Source organism: Sciurus carolinensis, chromosome 3 (genome assembly GCF_902686445.1).
Source record: "Sciurus carolinensis chromosome 3, mSciCar1.2, whole genome shotgun sequence".
NCBI classification, from domain to species: domain Eukaryota; kingdom Metazoa; phylum Chordata; class Mammalia; order Rodentia; family Sciuridae; genus Sciurus; species Sciurus carolinensis.
The window spans coordinates 177,556,866-177,578,906 of record NC_062215.1 but is presented as its reverse complement, the minus strand read 5'-3'; the positions used below and the strand labels follow the sequence as shown (position 1 = coordinate 177,578,906).

Genomic DNA, 22,041 nt, shown 5'->3' with positions numbered 1-22,041 from the left:
CGCCCCCCACACACTCCGTCCCTTGTGTTAGCATGGACTTCAATTGAGTGACTTTCCGTTTGTGTGCTGACGTGCGAATGCCTTGGTCTCCTCGTTAGCACCACCCCTGGCTGAGGCATCTGCCCAGGAAAGGCTGTGGGACGGGAGTCTGCATGAACGTGGCTGATGGGGCTCCGGGCCATGGTTTCCTGTGGACAGTGACCGAGGGAGGTAAGAATGGGCCACATTCCTGATGATTGAGATAATGCCCAAAGCCAACCTAATGCAACCTCAAGCCAACCAAGTGCAACTGCTGGGTTTAGAAGTGTCCCCTGCCCCCAGATTCCTGTCCTCTTGAAACCTCAGAATGTGACCTTATTTGGAACTCGGGTTGCTACAGGCGTGAGCGTTGGAGATGAGGTCTCACAGAAGCCGGGAGAGGCTTTAACCCAGCAGGACTGGTGGTGTTATCGGAAGAGAAGACACACGGGTGGACGCACAGGGCGAACACCATGTGTCAACAGGGCAGAGGTTGCTGGGATGTGTCTGGAAACCAATCCATGCTAAGGGCTGCTGGTAACACCGAAAGCAAGAGACAGCGTGGAGCGGATTGCCGCCGGGGGCCTTGGAGAGAGCCCAGCCAGCTGAGATCCTGGCACCGGGCTCTCGGCCTACAGACCTGCGAAAGAGCAGAGCGCCACGTGTTTAAGCGGCTCAGCTTGTGGCACCTCATCTTTGCAGCCCCAGGACACGGACACCCCGCCATAGGACAGGTCCAGGTGACTCCAGTGGAGGAGAGAGTAGCGGAGTGCTAGGGAACAATGGCTCCTTTCTGCACATGGGAAAGGGGGTCATCAGTGTGAAATGTGACATGGCAGCTGTCTTAAGCCTTCCAGCCACAAATGCACTCCACGCAGCGATGCTGACCAAGAGGGCACCCGGTGGGAAAGCCACTGGTGAAGGAAGAGCACCAAGGGCCCTGAGCCAGGGTCAGTCACGCCTCGGTCTCTCTCTTTCCATCGATCCCTCGAGCAACTGGTCCTTTAAACATCCATGAGATTCTAGAGGAATTCAGTCATTCTCAGAAAAGGGATGGGTCAGAGGAAGAGAAGGCCAAAGGAGAGGATGGGGGAGGAAGCAGGTCAGAGGGCATGGGGACAGTCAGCAGAGGGCACTGAGCCCTCCTGCTTCACCATGACTCCCTGCCCCCGCTGGGTGGCCCATGGCCCAGCCACAGTGCTGCTTTGGGGAGAAAACCAATTCAGGCATTTCTTTCTTGGACTCTAAATCCTCCTATTGCACTTCCGGCTGGCCTCCCTTCAGTGGCCTCCCTCCTTTCATGTCTCCTCTTTCCAGTCCTTTCTCTTCACCGCTTTCAGAGTTTTCTGCCTCTGAAGCAGACCCTTCGTGGCTGTTTCCGCTCTTGGAAGCGTCCGACTCGCACCCTGACGTGCCTCTCCAGACTCACCCCACCTCTCCTCTCTGCCCGTCTCTGCCCCAGCCACGCTACACTCCTCACGGTTTCCAGGGTCGCTTCAGTGACCCCGGCTCTTCTCCTCCATATCCACCTAGAAAGCCCTGGGAACCATTTCCTTGCCTGCAAAACGCAGGCCTCAGACATGCAGACTGAGGGCCACGCAGGCGGCTCCCTGGATTTCAGCCCTGGCTCTATAATTGAGCACCTACAGGACTCATTTCCCCTTGCTCAGTTTCCTCATCTTTAAACCTATGTCCCAGGGCTGTTATGAGGGCTCAGTGCAGATGTAACATCCTGACCCTGGCACACAGCACAAAATAAGTGTTGCCAAAATCTATATCAAATATCGAGCCACTCCATGTTGGTTTACTGCCTGTCCCTTTGTCCCCACACCTGCCCTGAGTAATATCCTCATTCATACATCTTGGAAGTTCCAACTACTCCAGGGCAGAAGGTTTTCTTTCGAATGACAGTACTTGTTTCAGTATCAGGACCCCGTATGCTACTTCAGCCCCTAGAGCACCTTTGCTCTGTAGTGAAGTCTCAGCCACTCGGGCTTACAGGGTCGGGGAGGCTGCACTGTAGGAGTAGATGATAGAACATCTCAAGCCCGACTTGAAGGAGGGAATTTTAGCGTGCTTTTATGTGAATGGCGGCCCTTCCACAGGACATGATGGGCTCCACCGAGTCTCACTGCAGTGCTAATTTTCAGCTACCTAATGCCTTGGTTTTGAGCCTTGCCCGGGATTCTTCTATGCTTCTTGGATCTCTAACTTGCCAGTTCAGAATGACCCTCTGCCCTTTTCAGGATGCTGTTGCTTCTTCATAATTTGCAGGAGTTTGAAGGACTACAGATAGCAATTGCACGTCTACTGTAGGTATGGCGAGAATTGTCCCATACTCTGTCATCTGTGCATGATTTTGTTCTCCAATGAACTGAAATCATCACCAAGTAGTCACACTTCACCTTGTGACTTCACTTCTGAAGTTTTACTGATTCCACTGCTAAAGGCACAATGGGGCATTTTTAGATTTAGAGAGTTGGGATTTTAATACTATGAGCAAAAAGAGTTGAGGTGCCAGAGTCCTGTACACCTGAAGGACGACGCTGAACGAGAGGCCAGACACCCGGTGCCCAGGAGGAAGGCCCAGGCTGCAGCCGGGGCTGTGGCAGGAAGCCCCCCCCCTCGGAGGGACCCAGGAGGCGATGAGCAGTTGTCTCTGGACAGCCTCCCCGGGAGCAGGGACACTGGACAGCGCTCGCCTGGCAGCTCCTCCGGGGCCTCGCAGCCGCTCGTGTTCTGGAAGGATCACAAGATCAAAGGCCCCACTCAGTTGCACACTCGAGCCCGTGTCTGTGTGGCCAGTAAGGACTGGTGCCACTTGCTCCCGTCCGGGGGCAGGGGTACAGCTTAGCCAATGACTTTTTGGCACTTTTGAGGTAATTGGTGACTTTCCTCTGTGAACGTGTGAACATGGAGACTGAGGCGGACGCATCTTCTGATTTGCAACGCCCTTGCACCCAGGCCCCAGCCTCCCAGCTGTGGGAAGCTGTCCTTTCTGTGGGGCTTGCTCTTCACTCACAAGTGGATGCCTGCGGCTGCCTCCTTCAGCATCAAGCTTACAGAGGCCTTAAAAAGGATGGAGCCTGTTCCTTCCACTTCCTGGAACCATCCCACGACATAGAAACTATTTCTTGAAAGTCTGGTTGAACTCGCCCATGAAACCTTCCGGGCTTGTTTTTTTTTTTTTTTTTTTTTAATTAAGACAGGATCTCACTGAGCTGCTGAGACTGGCTTCAAATTTATAATCCTCCTGCCTCAGCCTCTGGAGTGGTTGGGATTACAGCCGTGTGCCACCGTGCCCAGCCTCTGTCTTGCTTCTGTGGATTTATTCTGTTGATCTTTTTTTAACTTCCTGAGCTGAAGATGCCGTCAGTCTACTTTTGACTTTCTTGCTTCCTGATAAACCTACTTAAGTGATGAATCTGCCTTTCCTGATGCTGCTCTCGATGTGTCTTGAAAATCAGACCCTAACCACTCTCCTCACTCAGTTTAAAATGCCTGGATTTACTCTGATCTCCTTCTTAACCACAGGCTCTCAGAAAACGTGCTACTTAGTTTCCAGAGAGCATGGGGTTAAAGGTAGCCTTTCTAATGTCCAGCTGTGCTGCGCTGTGACCAGAGGACAGAATGTGTGACCATTAACCCCCTAGAAGCCCCTCGCCGTTGAACGGGTGCACGCCTTTCCTAGGAGTTTTAGATTTGGGTGAAAAGAACATGCATTCTTTGTTTGTGTGGTATCGAGTTCTATGTCTACTTATCAGCTCAAGCTGATTAAAGCTGCTGTGAAGGTCCTTGTAACTCATTATTTTAAAAATATGACCTGATTATCAGTTTCAGGGAAAAGTGTGTTAATCCTCCAGAACTGTCAGTTAGCCCGTGTCCCTGTCCTCCATCCACTGCTGCATCTTAGAGCTTGAGCTGGTCTTGACAGATGCCCCTAGGTTTGTGAGAGATATGCATTTCTCTTATTCTGCTGTGCAAAATGCAGATACATAAGTCTAAACGCCCTTCCTTGCTCCACGTGATATCTTTGACCTTGATTCTCTTTCACTGGGTAATGGAGTCTCTACCTTGGCTCTCCTCGGACTCCCACTCGACAGTGAACGTCTTCCCACCCGCTCACTCCAAGCTTAAGTGTCCCCTCCTGTCACTGGCCTCTTGTAGAAAGCCTGCTGTTGTAAATGCCAGAGGCCACGCCTGGGGCCAGATCAGCTTCCTGGTGGAGGCCCCGCCTGCAGGCCCTGAGAGCCCTCCTACTGTCACTGCGGCCCTGGAGACACAGCAGTGGAAGAGGCAGTCCCGGGGCTGCAGGCTTTGGGTCTGGGCCAGGAGGAGGATGTGGAGCCGATGCTCAGGAGGGGCTGGGCGGGTGCCTTCCCATCAGGCCCCCAGGCTTTCCCCTTGCCCCTGGGCGGTACCTGTTGTTCCGTAGGATGAGCCCACCATGCTCTGGGTGCACTGACCGCTGGGCTGGGACAGGTTTGCTCAAACACCTGATGGTGCTGAGCTCACGTTTCACACATCCGAATATTTGAAAATATCCCCCAAACATTTTTAGCCATTTGGGAGCTGCCTCCTTTTCATATCCCAGAGAGCCCCGCGGGCGGCTGTTACCTAATGGTAACAGAAGGCCCTGAGCCGTGCAGCCTCGCAGAGCTCCTTGACCCAAGGACTCTGCTGCATGACCCGGCAACATGGCTTAGGCACCGGAGCCCAGGGTCCCCTTGTCCTCCTGCCTATCTGAGCAGCAACCCCCCAAAGTCCTGCCAGGGGAGGTTTCCTCACAGGCCAACTTGGCAAAGCATTGCCAGCCGGGCTGCACTCCCCTCCCATGGGGTGGGTCCCTCTCCTCCATCAGCACACACCCTTGAATCCTGCCCTGGTCCACACTGGAACCAGTGGTCCTGGCAGTGGCTTCCGGTTTCTTTAGGACAGCGGCAGGTCGCCACAGTGGCGAGAGCTGGGCAGGATTCTCTGAGTGCCCTCTTCTGCTGTCTCTTTCCACGTCCCGCCCCAACTGAGGGGCCCGCCTAGTCCCCAGGAGAGTTCCAGGCTGCAGCCCCTCCCCTGACCTCTCTTGGTTTCATTGTTTGATGGTGAACACATGGTTTATTTCTTTGCTTGCTCTCTTGCTTTATCAGTTAAATTGCACTTTTTCCATTATCAAAATAATGCTCAGATTTTTTTTTCCCCAAAGTTTGGAAACTAAAAAAAAGTGGGGAAAAAAAATCAAAATATTTTCGTCATCAAAATAGGCATCATCTGAGTGATCGGTTGGCTGCATTTCCTTCAAATCCTTTTCTATTCATTTTTGTCTTAAAGTTATTATAATCATGTGGTACATTCAAAATTGTGCATAATGGCATTTAAGCCTATTTTTTCCTGCTTATAAAGGAATTGCATGCTCATCACAGAGAGGCCGCCTCTGGGTGATGTATTGACTGTTCTCATCTAGAAAATATCCAAAGATTCAGGCCCATCATTAGGAGTTCTGAAGACACAGAAAACCACCCCCCTAGTTTTGGGCAGTGAAAATGGTCATTATGTTGTTCTCTACATCCATGCTTCTTGTGGAAAGAGAAGAAAAATATCTTTGTGCTTATCTCTTCTCACATCACAGCCACATATAACTTGGCCCTCATTAGCAAGTCCAGAACAGAATGGTCATGATTTCAAGTAGACGGCAAGACTGGTGAGAGATTCCAGCTGAGCTGAGAGGACAAACAGAAGATGCAGGGCCCGAGCACATTTCCTTGGACCAAGGACAAGGGCATCCTCCCCTCGCTGCATCTTGGCTCTGTGTGACGTCCTTGAGAAAGGAGAGCAATGACTGACACTTCTCTCTGGAAGGAGGGTCATAGCCCTGCAAGCCCATCACCCCCTAGAGTCCTGAGCCTGTGAGACCGGGAGTCCTGCGTCTGGTCAGGATGCTGGAGCAGCCTGTCCAGGTGTGTGCCACAGGCTGTGTGCAGATCTTCCCGGCTCCACACCAGCCAACTGGCAGCTGCAAGTTGGTAGTATTTACACCACAGAAATTGACAAATGCTACAATCTTTCCAACTTCAATGATCCAGTTGTTGATTTTTTGTGTGGGTAGTGCTGTCTTTGATGCTCTGAAACAAAGACTGTAGGAAGGAAAAGCTCACGTGTAGAGAAAACGTTGCCCAATTATTTTGTTGCTTCCTTTCTTCTTCTTCACTTTCTTCACCTTCTCCTCCTCCTCCTCCTCCTCCTTCTTCTTCTTATCATCATCATCATCATCATCATCATTCTTCTTCTTCTTCTTCTTCTTCTTCTTCTTCTTCTTCTTCTTCTTCTTCTTCTTCTTTCTCTCTCTCTCTCTCTCTCTCTCTCTCTCTCTCTCTCTCTCTCTCTCATGTTTTATCAACTAAATTTTAAACACTTTTGTCACCTACCAGGTACCAACAGGTACCAGGTACCAAACCCTATTCCCTGTGCCTGGGATGCTGCAGTGGACCAGGCAGACAATGTCTCCGTCTTCCTACAGCTGGTGTCTCATGGGAACGAGCCACCAACATACACACCAATGAATACACAGAAAAACAAATGGCAACATGAAAGTGCTCTGCTAAAAATAAAAGAGCGAGAGAGATGGGGAGGCGGTTGGCTCAGAATGGCAGTGTGGAGACAAAGAGGTAGGAGCTGAAGAGACAGCAACACGTCCAGAGTGAGGCCCACCAGCACCTGCTGCCCCTATAATCTGAAAACCAGCAAGAGTGGACTTGTCTTTAGGTAGGAGACTCTTCTACTGAAAATAGGGAGTGTGAACAGGCCAGACGCACTTAGATGAGCTACCGAAGAGCCACGGGGACCTTCTGCATGGACCAGGAGTGTTGCTGGGACAGAAGGTGTTTGTGGGACCACCATCAGGAGGTTCTTGTGCCATCCAGATCACAGCAGGTGTGGCTGAAGTGAGTTAGCCAGGCCACCTGCTGGCTCGGGATCACCCCTTTCTCTCGGGTGCCCCCTCCATAAGCCGGTGGTTCTTGCCACGGCTGGGGCCCACCGGAAGCCTCCCGGCCTCTCCTTCCGGGTCCCGCTCCAGGCCTGCACTTCTGTGGCACCCGCTCTCCTTAGCAGCCAACATCACGTTTGCTGGTGCAGTGGTGGGTCACGCGGTCCTCCTGCTGCCCATGAACCCTGTGAGGACAGCTCTTGTCCTCCCAGTACCCATCACAGGGCCTGCCTCCTAAGAGGAACTCTGCGTGGATCCTGTGACTGGCTATTGCGGAGTACTGAAGTCACATTCAGGAATTCCTGGCCAGACAGACCACTGCATAGAGCGAACATGGCAGGTATTTAAAGAGGGCGGTTCATTGACTCATCACACAACGTGGCGAGCACCTGCTGCATGCGGTGGTGCTGGACGTGGACACAGTGCAGCCGCCCGGCGCTGCCCCTCCCTGGTGGAGCAAGGGCCTTTCCCATGTAGGAGACTCTTCTCGGCAGTGTCCCAGGAGTGAGTTAGTGATCTGCCCACACCTCCCTAGCTATCTGAAGATCTGGTTAGAACTCCTGAGTTTATTGTGGATTCTCTGTGCAGAACAGTCGATGTCCTCCCCCCGGTTGGACACGGCAGGCCCTAGCGTCACAATGTTGCTGAAGCTGGCCTTGCATTTGCGATCCTCCTGCCTTGGCCTCCTGAGTCTCTGGGATTACCGGTGCTCACCACGGCCCCTGGCCACAATGTTTCCTTATTTCACTGCTCTTGACTTAAATTGGATTTCCTTGAGGGAAAGGTGCCCAACTTTATATTCTAAGTCCTCTGACGAAGGTTCCTGAAGCGGTCGCACAGATCAGAACGGCATCCACAGCATTTTATTACAACAAACGAGTTCCCTTGATCCGAGCCTTTCTGTTCTGCCTTCCTTTCTCTCTCTGACAATGCCACTCGCTCTTCTGCTGCCAACCCCTCGCTGTCTCACGTGTTCACATGACCACATACGCCAAGTCACAGACACCCTTCGCCAGCCCAAGTGGGGAGGGATTCATCTCACAAGCACTTCAGCAAAAATTTTCCATCCTCATTTTCTTCTAATTTAGTGCATTTTTCTGAAGCAAAAGACTCACAGAGTAAAGGATGACAGGCTCCAAATCTGCTTCCAGCACCGCCCCTTCCCCTGTCTAAAAACTACCACCAGAATACGGAAATAGGACAAATCTGCATACTCGTTGGAAATCAGGAATAAGTGCCTCTAAATGCTGGAAAACCAGAGGACTTCTGCGGACTCAGCCCTGCTCATGGGAATGGAGCGTGAGTTCCTCGCCAAGAGCGGCCACAAGGAAGTACCTCCAACGGGGACTCACGACCAAACGCCCTCTCTCAGCGCTGGGCCCTGAGGGAGGGTTAGCAACACGCCTCTCCCAGCCTCTGGGGGTGGCTGGCAGTTCCTTGATGTTCCTTGGCTTGTAGATGGGTCTGTCCCTGCACCCTCTGCCTCCGCTGTCCCATGGCATTCTGGGCATGTCCCCTTATCGTCAGTCATTGGATTAGTGCCCATCCTATCCCAGCGTGGCCTCATCTTAACTTGATCGCATCTGCAAAGATCCTATTTCCAGTAAGGCCATATTCACAGACATAAGACATGAATTTTGGAGTGACACTGGGCAGCCAGCACCAGCACAGTGGAGGAGAACATGGGAGGCAAGGGTCACAGTGGCCCGGCCAACATCCACCCCGCCCTGGGGTGCAGCCAGGTGGGTGCTTCCTCCCCTCACCCAGCTTGCTGCTTGTGCAGAGACTTGACAGGGTCCCATCCTCCTTGCCACAGTGATTGGTTCAGGGCCAGCAGGTCACTGACCCCTAACTGGTGATTAGTAGCACTGATTAGTTGAAGGCTGGTGAATGGCCTAAGTTGGCCAGACTGGAATTTGGGGTGAGGAAAGACCAGGTCTTTCCTGCATGCACAATAATGTCTAAAGATGCAGAGCACAGAACTGCCAATCATATGACCAACACCAGGGGATCAGCCCAACAAGAAACAAGACGTAGAGCGGGCACAGTCAAGAGACTCAGAGGAAGGGAGCTGGAGCCCAGACCAAACCCGGCCGAGTCCCCACTCTGCTGCTGGACTTGGCAGTTATAGGAGCCCAAGCTTGTCCCTGTGATCATGTAAGTCAGGCTGAGTGAATTTTCTTTTATTTACAATAGAAAACATTCTCTTGGGTAAATCCCTTCAAAGAAAGACCAAAATAATCCAAGAAACAGGGGAAGGGAGCCACCAACAGTGTCTACCAACAACCTCCATTATGGAGAAGTAAAGGCTGGAAGGAGGCTAGGGCCAGGTCACTAGGAGCCCGTCCTGGGTCCCCTTTAGCTTCTGTGAACAGAGAGCTCGAGCGACCATGGCAGTAGAGGCATGAAAACTTGTTCACATTCGAATTGGCCACACTGAGCAGAGAATTGGCCAAGAGATGAGGTGGACATGGCTTCCTTTAGTAGGAAGTACTTCCAGGCAGAGACCTGGGCACAACCTTTGGAAGTTCCCAAGATTTGAACAAAAATCAGGCATATCTAGAGGAGAGTTATAACCTACTCATTGCACGTAGTACATACTAAATAAATACTATTATTACTATTGCACGAAAAGTCTCTCTGAGGTATATTGTTAAATAAAACTGCAATTTGTTGAACAATAAATGCATTTCTTTTTTTTTATAAGAAAAGAATCACAATACATTCTATGTGTACGAGTGTGCTGGCAGTTTGTAAGTGCTTGCAGATGAGGCAGGACACACAGAGGGATAGTGGCTCTTATTCCTGGGATCTAAGGGTGTGATAGGTTGGGAACATGAGCCTACATTTTACTACTGTTCTATTTTAATATACGCGATTGTAATATTTTACAATAAGATATAGACTCATGTACTTCCTCAGACAATTAAACTTTATTCTTATTAATATGTATTAATTGGACATATCAATGGGGTTCAGTGCACATCAACACCAACACACCTTTCCCACCCACCCCGCAGCCTCCCAGTACTCAGTGGTCACTAAGTGATCCACATAGGAGAGAACATGTGGTAAGTGTCTAGCTTATTTCACTTAAAATAATGTCCTCCAACTCTATCCATTTTGCTGAAAATAACAGGATTTCATTATTCCTTCTGGCTGAATAGACCCCATTGTATATGCACTTGTTATGGTTTATATGTGAGCTGTTCCCCAAAGATCCTGTGTTGACGTGGGAATGTTCAGAGGTGCAATGGCCAGGTCAGGAGAGCACCGACCTAACTGGTCCATCCTCCTTCGAAGGGACTGGGTGGTCTGAAGGCAGGTGGGTGTGGCTGGAGGAGGCAGCCGCAGGAGGCGAGCCTGGGAGGGATCATCTTCCCTGCCCTTCCTTCTTTCTCTGCTCACTTCCTGGCTGCCATAAATGGAGCAGCGGTCTTCCAGGACACCTTTCCACCATGGTGCTCTGCCTCACCTTGGTCCCAGAACAATAGAGTTGAACCACCATGGATTGAACCTCAAGAATCAGGAACCAAAATGAACTTCCTCTCTTTTAAGTTGTGCTTGCCAGGCACTTTGATCACAGTGACGATAAGCTGACAAACACACTGGGCACCGAGGTTGATTCCATGGCTTAGATCTTGTGCCCAGAGCTGCAGTGAACATGGGTGTGCAGGTGTCTATTGGTGCATTTATTTCATTTCCTTCAGATGTATACTCAGAAGTATCACAAGGTAGTTTGGTGTAGTCAGTAGAGAAATCTCCATCCTGTGCTCCACAGTGGCCTTGCCAATGTATATTCTCACCAACAATGTATAGGAGCTCCTTTTTCTCTAAGTCCTAGTCAGTGTGTTTTTTTTTTTCTGAAATATATTTTTAAATACCTAATCTCACTAAAAATAATAAAATGCAAATTGAGAGTAGAGCGGGATGCTATTCTGTCTATCAGAGAACTAAAAATTGCCAAGATTTGTAATCTCCAGGGATGGTAAGCACTTGGAGAACAGGCATTTTAATATCCTCAGATGTAACCAGCGTAAGGTTTCAGGAGGAGACTTGACCCTGTCTTTCCAAATTCAGATATGCTTACACTGTGACCCTAAAGTCTGTTCTAGAACTCTGATCTGCAGAGTCCCCACTCCTACACATAACAGAAGGCTGTTCCAGGGTGTTCACTGCAGCATCTTTGTCTCTGCATTAAGTAGGGAGGAGACCTCATGCCCCACAGAAGATGGCCACGCAAGCCTCGGTTCCTGCCTGGGATGCAGCAGCGTGAAGCGACGGGGTTCTCATCTGTGATGGAAATGTCCTCTACCTCTGTCCAGCAGTGATCTCCAGCCTTGTCTGGCTGCAGAGCACTTGAGATGTGGTACGTGTAAAGGAGGGACTGAATTGGAAATTTTGTTTCATTTTAAGCATTTTAAATTGAAGCAGATCCATGTGCCTAGAGGACACTACATTAGACAGCATGGTCTAGACCACAATTCAATCACTATAAAGGAAATGGACCTATGAGAACTGATAAGGAGATAAAAACATGATTAAATTAAAATGTAAAAGCAAAGGACCAAACCATTGCACGCACACTCTGTCTTTTAGTTTTCAAATATTTGTGTGAGCACAAATGTATATCAGCAAACACACAAAAAAGGCATAGAAACGGTACACAACTGTTACTCACTGGCAAGAGGAGTCCCAAGGGAGGCAAAGGGAAAAGAGCTTTCATATTTGACCAAGTTTGTGTTTTATGACAAGGTAATAAAGCTTGAAAGTAATTCCAGGAAAGCAAGAAAGATATAAAACAGCCGAGTCGATCACTATCAGGGCCTTGCAGATTCACTCACTCATACCTCCAGCTCTAGTTCGAATATCTCAGCTCAAACGTGAGAGCGTCGGGTCGAGCCAAATAAGCCAACCTCAGAGGACCACAGTGGTAGGGTTCTCTCACGTGTGGAAACCACAGAGGAAATGGAAAAGCAAGGTGGAGGGAGTCTCCTGGAAATCCAAGGCGATCAGTACAGTGGAGGGAAGGGACAGGAGGCCGGGGGAAGGGGAAGGGAGGTCCTGGGAGCCATTCTGGTCACACTGTAGTTACGCTGAGTACATGTGCAACCGCGAGTCCCACCATTAGGTCCAACTGTAGTGCACCCGTGAAAAATACTGAAAAAACAAACAAAATGTCCTGCTTCCATGACATCTTTTTTGCCCCATTCAGCCAAACCTGCTCGCTCCCCGCCTCACACCTCAGAGCCGGCACTTCCTCTGCAGCTCTTGTCAAATTCTTCCTCAGTGGCTCTCGAGTCCGTCTGTCCCCACCAGACTGTCAGTCCTTGGTGGGCAGGACTCTGCCTTCGCTGTCTTATTCACTGCACGGTGTCCCTGGGGGCCTGGGCACATTTTCTGTGTATAACAGCTATTTCTTCCTTCTGAATTGGATGGGACTTTGAAAAAGTCTTTTATGGAATTCAGTAATCGTGACTCATTCTCTCCTTCTTAATAAACACTTTCTCTTCCCTGCTTATAATCAATACCACTTTCCAGGGCAGATTTGTATGTCTCTGGCTGACAAGCTTGGCTGGTTAGACCTCCGTGTCTGTAAGACCATGCACCCAATTAATACTAGCTCTCTGCTCCACAGCCTCAGACTGAACCCCAACTCTAGCCAGCTGCTTATCAAAACATCAGTTGTATAGAACAAATATTAGATGGAATCCGGAGGGTCTCCCTCCAGCTGTCATTGTTACTCCAGGTAAAGAGATGCATTCACATATACGTTCTCTATTGGGGTTGCTTCTGTCCTCTCTGCCTTTCTCATTAGACTGTAAGCCCCATAAGGAAAGGAGATGTGGCTCATTGGTCTTTGTATCCACCTCAGTGCAGATGCTACTTAGCACCTATATTCAATAAGTGCTTATGAATAAAATCTTGCTAAGTATAAATATTTTGCTAGCTTTGCGTTACCATAGTAGACCATGGACCAGGGGCAAGCACCAGGAAACACGGGCTCTGTGCTATCTGATCATAGGCTTTGAATCCATAACATCTGTAATCTGACAGCAACCCAGTATTTATTTTACCAATGTATTAAAAATTAAAAAATTCGAGGCAAAGGAATTGTAAACTCAAGGACACCAAGATAATAAAAGGCTGAAGCAACACTAAGACTAATCCAGAACCTAAGCCACAAAATCATTTATTATGATATAAAACACCCAGTTCTCCAAATCCAGTGAACCCTGGCTTATGACAATGGATCTCTTCTGTGGGTGACTCAGTGTTCCAGGTTGGATCAATACCTCATCTGCAAGTCTCAGGAACTAGCCAGCCGCACAGGAAGTAATTGGATCTGACTTGCAGTATAATTCAATTTAGGTTTCTTTAACCATTGGAGAACTTAGGAGAAGAAACATTGAGAGCAAGGGTCTCTGTCAGCAGAGGGAGAGGGCCGGCCTGGGAGGACAGGACTGAATTCAGAAGACCCCTGAGAGGCTGCAACAGGCGGGTTCCTCCGCAGGGCCCGGCGAACCAGCTGTGAGAAGACAGGCGCGACTGCACATTCCTCTGGATCCAGCATGCGGTGCAGGATGTGAGGACAGGGACACCCTTGACTGCTCAGCTGACCCAGACCCCGATGTCCAGCAGCCCCCTCCACCTCTCCTCCAGCTCCCACAGGTGGCTGAAGCCAAAGTCAGAGGCACCATCTTTCCTGAGTTATGACGATCCCCTCCCAGTTGTTCACGTCCCAATCCTGAAATTGAACCCTGCGGGTCTGTTCCCTTCCATGTTCAAGGGACTCTGCAGATGTGATGAAGTCAAGGACGGGAGGTGTGGGGTTCCCCTGGATGGCTGAGGTTGGTGCAGTGTCACCACCAGGTTCTGTTGAGAGGGAAGCAGGAGGGCCAGCATGGGAGCTGATGGGACTATAGAGGCAGAGACGAGAGTGAGCAAGTCCACCAGCCAAGGACAGGGCAGCCCGAGGCCCCTGGAGCAGCAAGAGTGGATCCTCCAGAGGCCTGCCGGGAAGGACCTCCACCTTCTCAGACCTCTGACCTCCAGAGTGCAAGAAAAAAATCCCACTTTAAGTCATTGAGTTCGTGGTAATTTTGATACAGAAACAATAGAAAACGAACACATTTCCCATTCTCAGCAAAGCTGTGAGGACGGTTGGTGAGGAAGCCATTCTCAAGGTGTGGGCACAGTTGAAGAACACCAACCAGGCACGGCCACATGCCCCTGTGCTGGCAGCATCGGAGCAAAGGAAGCACTCCCGGCACTTGGAGCAGCAGGAGAGAGCCTGTGGCCCGGGCAGCCTGCAGCCCAGTGTGGCAGGAGCCCGGGATACACACCACCATCCCCTCCTCTCACCCTCCCAGCCCTCCTGATGCTGCCCACTGGCCAAAGCCAACCGAAAGCCACAGGATGAGGGAACCCAGGCGTGCCAGTCCACACAGATCAACCCACATGGCACAGAATGGAAGGGGAAAGAAGAGAGGACATGCAGCCTCCTTCAACATTCTGGCTCTTAGAGAAGTTTCTGCCATCACCTGGCCACACGACGCAGCAGCTGGAGTCACCTGGACCCCTCCCTCCCCACCATGCATGCTCTGCTCACGTAGTCACCAGGTGCTCAGGATGAGACTCACCTCCTGCACCTCTCCCCAGGCACACTGCTGCCCTCCCTGCCAGGGCTGACCCCAGGCCTGACGGACAGGGACAATCCTCCTGCATTGCTTTGGAGCATTCCCAGATGGTCCCTGAACAACACAGAGCACTGCTCGCACCTGCAACCTTATAGAAATCGTGAATGGCAGCAAGGGTCTCTCAGTGGACACGATATTCCATACCTTGCTGAAGTCTGCATACGTTTGTTGGCTTGTGCGATGACACAAGTTATATTTATGAACTCCAACAGCAGCACGTGGACATACGTGAACAGGCTCCTAAGGGTCAGAGGTAGTTTGTCCCTTGTCCTGGCTACAGGACCCTCTGTGAGTCTGGAGAAAAGTGCCTTGACTTGTCACGCGTTAGACAGAGAGAGAGACAAAAAAGGCCGAAGCATTTCCAAAGTCTAACTAGAAGCAGAAGAAAGAGGGAAGCATCCAGCAGAGGAGGCGAGGGAGAGCAGGCAGATGGCCAGCACCCCTCCCGCAGCTCGGCGGCACCCAGGGGCTTACTTTCCCTTTACGAAAAATGTGCCGTAATTCTTCACTTGATGAAACCTGTGCTTCTGCCCACTGCTTGGACAGTTTATGGGGTGATGAATTTGAGATATGACACATGATAAAGCAGAAGATCAGCGAGGACTGTTGTCAGAATCTAGGGAATTTCTGCAATCTAGCTAAGGCGAGGTCAACCATTCCGTGAGGAAAATAAGCTGAATCTACAGGCCCCACTCCGTAGTCACTCAATAGCACAAGAGTTTTGAATGATACATGAGACAGACGGTTTTCCCAATTATAAAATAATATCATATATGCTAAAACATCAAAAAATATATAAAAGTATTAAAGGGAAAATGCCTCCCCACCAAACAGCATTTTATAATTCCTTCCAGAACAGAATCCTTCCGTGAACACACTTCCTTGGGATAGGGTGCTTATTTTTTTTTTTCTTTTTAGCATAGGATTTATTTTTTTAAAAAGCAACAAAATTTTAAACGAGGCAAAATACCATTTTTGAAAAGCAGCAAGAAGTGAGTCTATTTAACCACAAAGAGCAAATAGAGGAATAGAATAATTCATGGTGTACCTTGTTTACTGACCTGGCAACAGAGAGAGTTGGTGGAAGGAAGGCAGAACAACTTTGTCTTCTAAGAATCAGAACTAAGGTCTCCACAATCATCAGGCAGCCGCTCCGAGTTGTAGCCATGGTTAGACATGTAACTCCACTCATGAGTTCAGACCATTAGCATTCAAGGTTATTATTGAGATATGATTTGTATTCCCCATCATTTTGGTTTATTTCTGGTTCTTAATTGGTGTAGCTTCTCCATTGGTTGACTATTCCTTTAGTGTAGCTCCTCCCTTTGCTGGTTTTCACTTTTATTTTCACTTTCTTACCTCATGTACATACATGGCTGCATGGCCAGTGTGATCCTACAGTATGTACAATCAAAAAAGGAGAAATCATCCTCCACTTATGTATGATTTATCAAAATGCGTAAATGCATTCTACTGTCATGTATAATTAGAACAAATTGTAAAAATTAAACAAAAATGTACATGATGGGAATTCTGGGGATTTTCAGGTTTCTTCTGCTAAGATTATGGTCAGTGGTGGCTACAATGTGGCACTTGTGCCAACTGCTCTTGGTACTCAGCAGTCATCTGCAGGGGCTCCTCTGTGTGTACATGGTAATGGTTCAGACCATGGCTCCTCAGAGACCCTTAAAGCCACTCTGTACTTCTGCCCCAATTTCTCTGTTTCCGCCGTCATGCAATCAGTTGTTGAGAGTATACACTTGGCACAGAGACAGTCCAGCACTGACTACCCCACCTCCAGTCTGGCTGCAGTGGAAACACTGATAAAGGTGGTATCAACCAGGAAGTGACCAGGAGGCCCAGCTGTGTGTTGCAGTGGACAAACACACAGGCAGAGTGTTGGGGCTTCTGTCCTCCAGTGCACTGGGATCTTCCTTGGATTTTTGTGTCCTAGTGGACCCCGTAAGCCCTCCTTCTCTGAGACCAAGCGTGCACTTCATGGCCACTCTTCCGTGCCTCCTCAGAGGGCTCCTCCTTTTGGTTGGGTTTTGCTTCGTTCAGCTTCCTCACGATGCATGTGATACAGATGCTGCCTGCATTAACCGTCCCCGGGATTTCCAATAACAGGCCTGGCAGTGATGGCTTCATAAATGGAGTTGGGACAGTCTACTAGCCAGCTGAAACAGAAAATAAAATTCTCCCCTATCTACTCCCTGGGCCAAAATAAATCCTGGAGTATAAACATTTAAGAATTAAAAAATGAAACCACACAAGTACTAGAATCCAGCTTTAAATCAATGTATGTGATTTGGGAGTGGGGAAGTGGTTTCTAAGCATGTCATAAGACTGAAACCCTTTAAAAAAATTAATTTGGCGATGTAAACATCAACTTCTTTGTGAAGGGAAACCAAGAGCCACACCTAAGGAAAAGTGACCAAAGAGAGAGGCGGTATTTGCAACCTTCATGGCAGGCAATGGGCCAACTTGCCAAGAATATTTACCAAAAAATTAGTTAAATATTGTAAGGAGTCAACTCTTAAAAAGATAACTGTAAATGTTTAATATGACATGACTTGACCTCATTAACAATGGAATTAACAATGGAAGAAAGAACCAGGCACAGTGGTCACACCTGAGATCCCAGTGACTCCGGAGGCTGGGGCAGAAGGATCCTAAGTTCAAAGTCAGCCTCAGTAACTTAGTGAGACCCAGTCTGAAAATAAAAATAAAAAGGCTGGGATGTGGCTCAGTGGTAGAGCATCCCTGGCCTCAATCCCCAGCACCCAAGGGCTGGCAAGGAAGAAAGAGGCTGAAGAAACAGGGACTCTGGGCTTACCCGCGAGCATTGTCCAAGGTTGACGAAACGATAGACTCCAGTGTTAGGAGGTTTCCTGGACAAAGGTTCCGACATTGCTGCTTATGGTCATGGGCCAAAGCAGGTCACGTGGCCACATCCAGCAAGACGCAGGCAGTCTTCAATGCTGCAGGAGAGAGAGAGAAAGAGAGAGAGAGAGAGAGAGAGAGGATCCAGCAGAGCCAGCAGCAGCACCATGGCTACCTTCTGAGTGCCTGCTACTTAAAGTGATGGACACTGACTCTCACCTTTGTGCCTGTCGGTGCCATTAATTTACTAATCCAACCCTCCACATCTTCAGCTCCCGTATCTGTGAATTCAACCAACTGAAAAGATTTGGGGGTGTGGAAACTGCATTACACTCAGGTGTTTTTCTCTTGTCATTATTTCTTAGCACAGTGCAACACCAATTCGCATAGCATCTGCACCGTATTTGATATTATAAGCAATCTAGAGAGGATTTAAAGTAGAAGAGAGGTTGGCATAGGTTCTGTGCAATTACTACCCACTTTAGGTGAGGGACTGGAAGGATCTGTGGTTTTAGGTATCCTCGAGGGGTCCTAGAACCAGTCCCTCCTGGATATCAAGGGACAACTGTGTATCTCAAAACAAAACAGAGTAGAATAGCTTTGTGAAGATAAAATATTTCTGTAATAATTCATTGTGTGGCCAAATCATGATTTAATAATCCATTACCCTATTTGGGCATTTGTCCTTTTCCAGGAGTTTTACTGTTATAAATAACACTACAACAAATGCTTCATTACAGTGAAGAGTTTTTCTTGCTTTTCTAGGATAGATTGCCATCAGCAGAATCAGTGGATCAAATGGCAGGAACGTTTATTTTATCTTTCATACAAGGGCACATAAACTTCATGAAATAAAATGAAGGCATTGCAAAGGAGGCCAGGCGACCCCTGGTACCTGGACACAGGCCTCCGGGGTCCCCCTGCCTCTTGAGATTAATGTTCACACCTTGCAGGACAGTGTCACTTTATGAACTTGATGGGTAACCTCATGAGCATTGGGTTGTGGGTAGGGGCAAGTCCAACAGCTGGCTTCCTTCCCAAGCTCCTGGCTTTGCTTCCAGCTCTCTTCTGCAGCACTGACTCTGCACGGGGCCATTTACTTACCCTCCCCGGGCCTCGATTTATTGACTGCAAGAGAGAGATTAAATGCCCACTGTTCAGGGATGTAAAATAAATTTTTGGAGAGGTCTATTAAGGACCTGCTGCCTAACTGTCTGGCAGGAGTTGTTCTAGATGCTTTGGTTGGTAATTTAACAACATGGGCTTGCAAAACGGTTGCCGTGAGTGGAGAAGGAAAGAGCTGTGAGTTCTGCTGGACCAGAGAAGAGAATCGATGCCTTGATTGTCTTCTTCTCAGAACAACCTCTCTCTTTCTCCCTGTCCACTCTGGAGCCCGGGCTGCTCACCTGCACTGGAGGAAGGTTTTGAGAGGAATGGGGAAGGCAGATGATGCTTAGGACCTGCAGGTTCCTAGAGTCATAACCAAGTAAGGACCTCTCTCTCTCTCTCTCTCTCTCCCTCTCTCTCTCTCTCTCTCTCTGTCCTCTTCTCGGCACATACTAATTACACAGAACGGTGGGCTGGGTCATGGCGCACCCTACCTGCACACAGAATGCCTTGATCAATCTTCCCAGGCTCCTTCCTCTACACCTTCTATGTCCACCAGATCCCTCTTTTTCCCTTTTTCTCTTTAGCTTCCACATTTGAGAGAAAACATGACCCTTGACTTTCTGAGTCTGATTTAATCAGTGTTTCTCAAGTACGGGAGACAGTGTTAGTTGGGGTTAGTTGTCACAACATGGGGCGTGGGAGGGAGTGACTGGAGTCTAGACGGTGGGGCCAGGGCTCCTGTAAACCTCCCATAAACACCGGACAGTCCCCACCACAGAGAACTAGCCAGGCCACATTACTAATGTGTCACCATTCAGACACGCTGCTCTATAATGAAACATTCCAAAATTTAATTCCATTCTCTTAATTTAACCGTGTCTTTTATCCCCAAATTTATACACCCTTACTAATTACAATTTTGTCTAGATGTTCAGGGTTGGCCATATATTCTGCTCAAGCATCTTATTGGATACAGCACTTAAAGTCTTTACTAGCAGTGAAATTTTAAAAAGACAACTTTAAAAGTTAAACAAAAACCAGGAGGAAAACAATTTTAAATGATGCTTTGGTTAATGAAAGGGAATCAAGTTGCAGTTTCAACTCATTTAGAAATAGCACTCATACAGACGCTGCTCATCCCAAGCCCTAGAGTTTTAAACAAAGATATCCTCCAGTGAAAGTTCTGTTTTAAAAGCTTTTGTCACTTGGCAAAAAAGAGAAAAATGTCAGTAAGCTGAGGATTTATCTTAAAAAATCTAGAGGAGGAAAAAAAATAACAACAAAAAATAAAATGAACCAGAAATTCATGAGTTACAAAAATACAACAAAATTGTTTAATAAATTCACATTAGTTATTTGAAAAGGCCTTGAAAACATGTCCATTTTCCAAACTGAAATGATCATGAGCAGACTTCAAGTGCTTGATAAAATTAAAGTAAAATGTCCACCTCCTCCTCCAACTTCAAATCCAGAAGATGGGGGCGAGGTCCTGAAATCTGTATCCTTTATTTATTTATTTATTTATTTATTTATTTATTTATTTATTTTAATTTGTTCTTTTTAGTTATACTTGACAGTAGAGTGTATTTTGACATATTATACATACATGGAGTAAAATTCCCATTTTTGTGGTTGTACTTGATGTGGAGTTACACTGGTCGTATATTCATATATGAACATAGGAAAAATTATGTCCAATTGATTCTACTGTCTTTCCCATTTCCATCCCCCCTCCTTTCCCCCACTCCCCCCTGTCCAAGCCAGTGAACCTCCACTCCTCTCCTGCTGCCCCCCTATTGTGAATCAGCATCTGCAGATCAGAGAGAATATTGGGCCTTTGTTTTTGGAGGGACTGGCTTATTTCACTTAGCATGATAGCCTCCAGTTCCAACCATTTACTGGCAAATGCCAAAATTTCATTTCTCTTTATGACTGAGCAATATTTCTTTGTGTATATGTACCACATTTTTTTTTAATCTATTCACCTCTTGAAGGGCATCTAGGTTGGTTCCACAATCTAGCTATTGTGAATTGAGCACTACGAACATTGATGTGGTTCCATCATGATAGTATGCTGATTTTAAGTCCTCTGGACATATGCTGAGGGGTGGATAACTGGGTCAAACCCTGGCTCCATTCCAGGTTTTCTGAGGAATTTCCATACTGCTTTCAGAGTGGCTGCACCAATCTGCAGTCCCACTGGCAGTGTATGAGTGCACCAGTTTCCCCACATCCTTGCCAACATTTATCGTTGCTTGTAGTCTTGATAATTGCCATTCTGATGGGAGTGAGATGAAATCTCAGTGTAGTTTTAATTTGCCCTGAAATCTTTATTCTTACCAATTTCCAGGTGGTTCTAGAAACAGATTCCTCAGGAGACCCTGAAAGTAGACCATCAAGAAAAAGAAGATGCCCAAATATTACAGTCAAAGGACTTAGAACCACATTCATGGAAAAGGTTTCTAAAGTGAGAACAAACAAAGCATCCCCCAGCCTGGAAAGCCTCCTGCCTGCCCGGTCCCCTGCAGCTGAAGCTCCTGGATGTGTCCTCTGCATCCCGCATGTCTCTGGCTTACTCACCAACGTCATCTTGCTCACCTCGTTCCTCTCTGTGCTTTCCTGCTGAGAATTCCAGAGCTTCCCTTCTTTCCCTTCTTACACCGACCGTTTTCATTTTAATTCAGTAGTACTTTCCTCGGAAAATCATCTCTCCTACTTCCACGCCATTCTCTGGTCACAGAACCAGTGTCCATCAAGAACGTGAAGTGGGGGACTTGATCTCTGTCCTGCTCAGTAATAAGCCTAATCCACACCAGGACTTAGGGGTCTCCCTGAGGGTGTGCTTGCTCCGAGTTCCTTTTGGAGCTACCGTCTCTTTCCAGCTGTTCCGTGGTTCCTGCGGCTTGCTGATCACGCAGATGGGCCTGATCTGTACCCCAGTAGCAGAGGTGGTGGTGCTGGCTTCCATGAGGTGCCGGGCGAGAGTGCTCAGGATCCTGCTGGCAGTGTCCAGGCCCAGGGAAGCGGGGAGAGAAAGCCACCGTGATCACACCTCTTCTTTGACAGGTCAGAGGTCTCCCTGCTGAAGGGCTTCAGGGCTGCACTGGGCAGTTTCTCTGCAGAAGGACAGTAGGCCACCTGTTCCTTCCCCAGCATTGTGGCACCCCTGCTCAGCAGCTGGAGGGCTCCCCTGCAGAGGTAGTGGCAAAGGCCCCCGTGACCATCTGGCCTGACTGCCAGCTCCGGGACACCTGCGGGAGTGACTGTGACTCCCCTCCTTGGCCATGCCCCTGCTTGCCTCTCATCTCTGCAGAGGTTAGATGGCGGCCTGCTATCACCTACCCAGGAAGG

General features: G+C 48.5%; 1 long non-coding RNA gene across 3 annotated transcripts in view; it reads right to left on the bottom strand.

Annotated features, from left to right (window-relative positions):
• Positions 1-22,041, bottom strand: part of LOC124980364 (uncharacterized) — a 45,126-nt gene that overhangs the window by 7,100 nt on the left and 15,985 nt on the right. Inside the window, exons 2-3 of one of the 3 annotated variants that reach the window (XR_007107789.1) lie at positions 17,534-17,678; positions 15,759-16,874 (exon numbers count right to left, since the gene is read on the bottom strand). This is a non-coding gene — a long non-coding RNA (uncharacterized LOC124980364). The other 2 variants (XR_007107788.1, XR_007107790.1) reach the window with 2 other exon arrangements.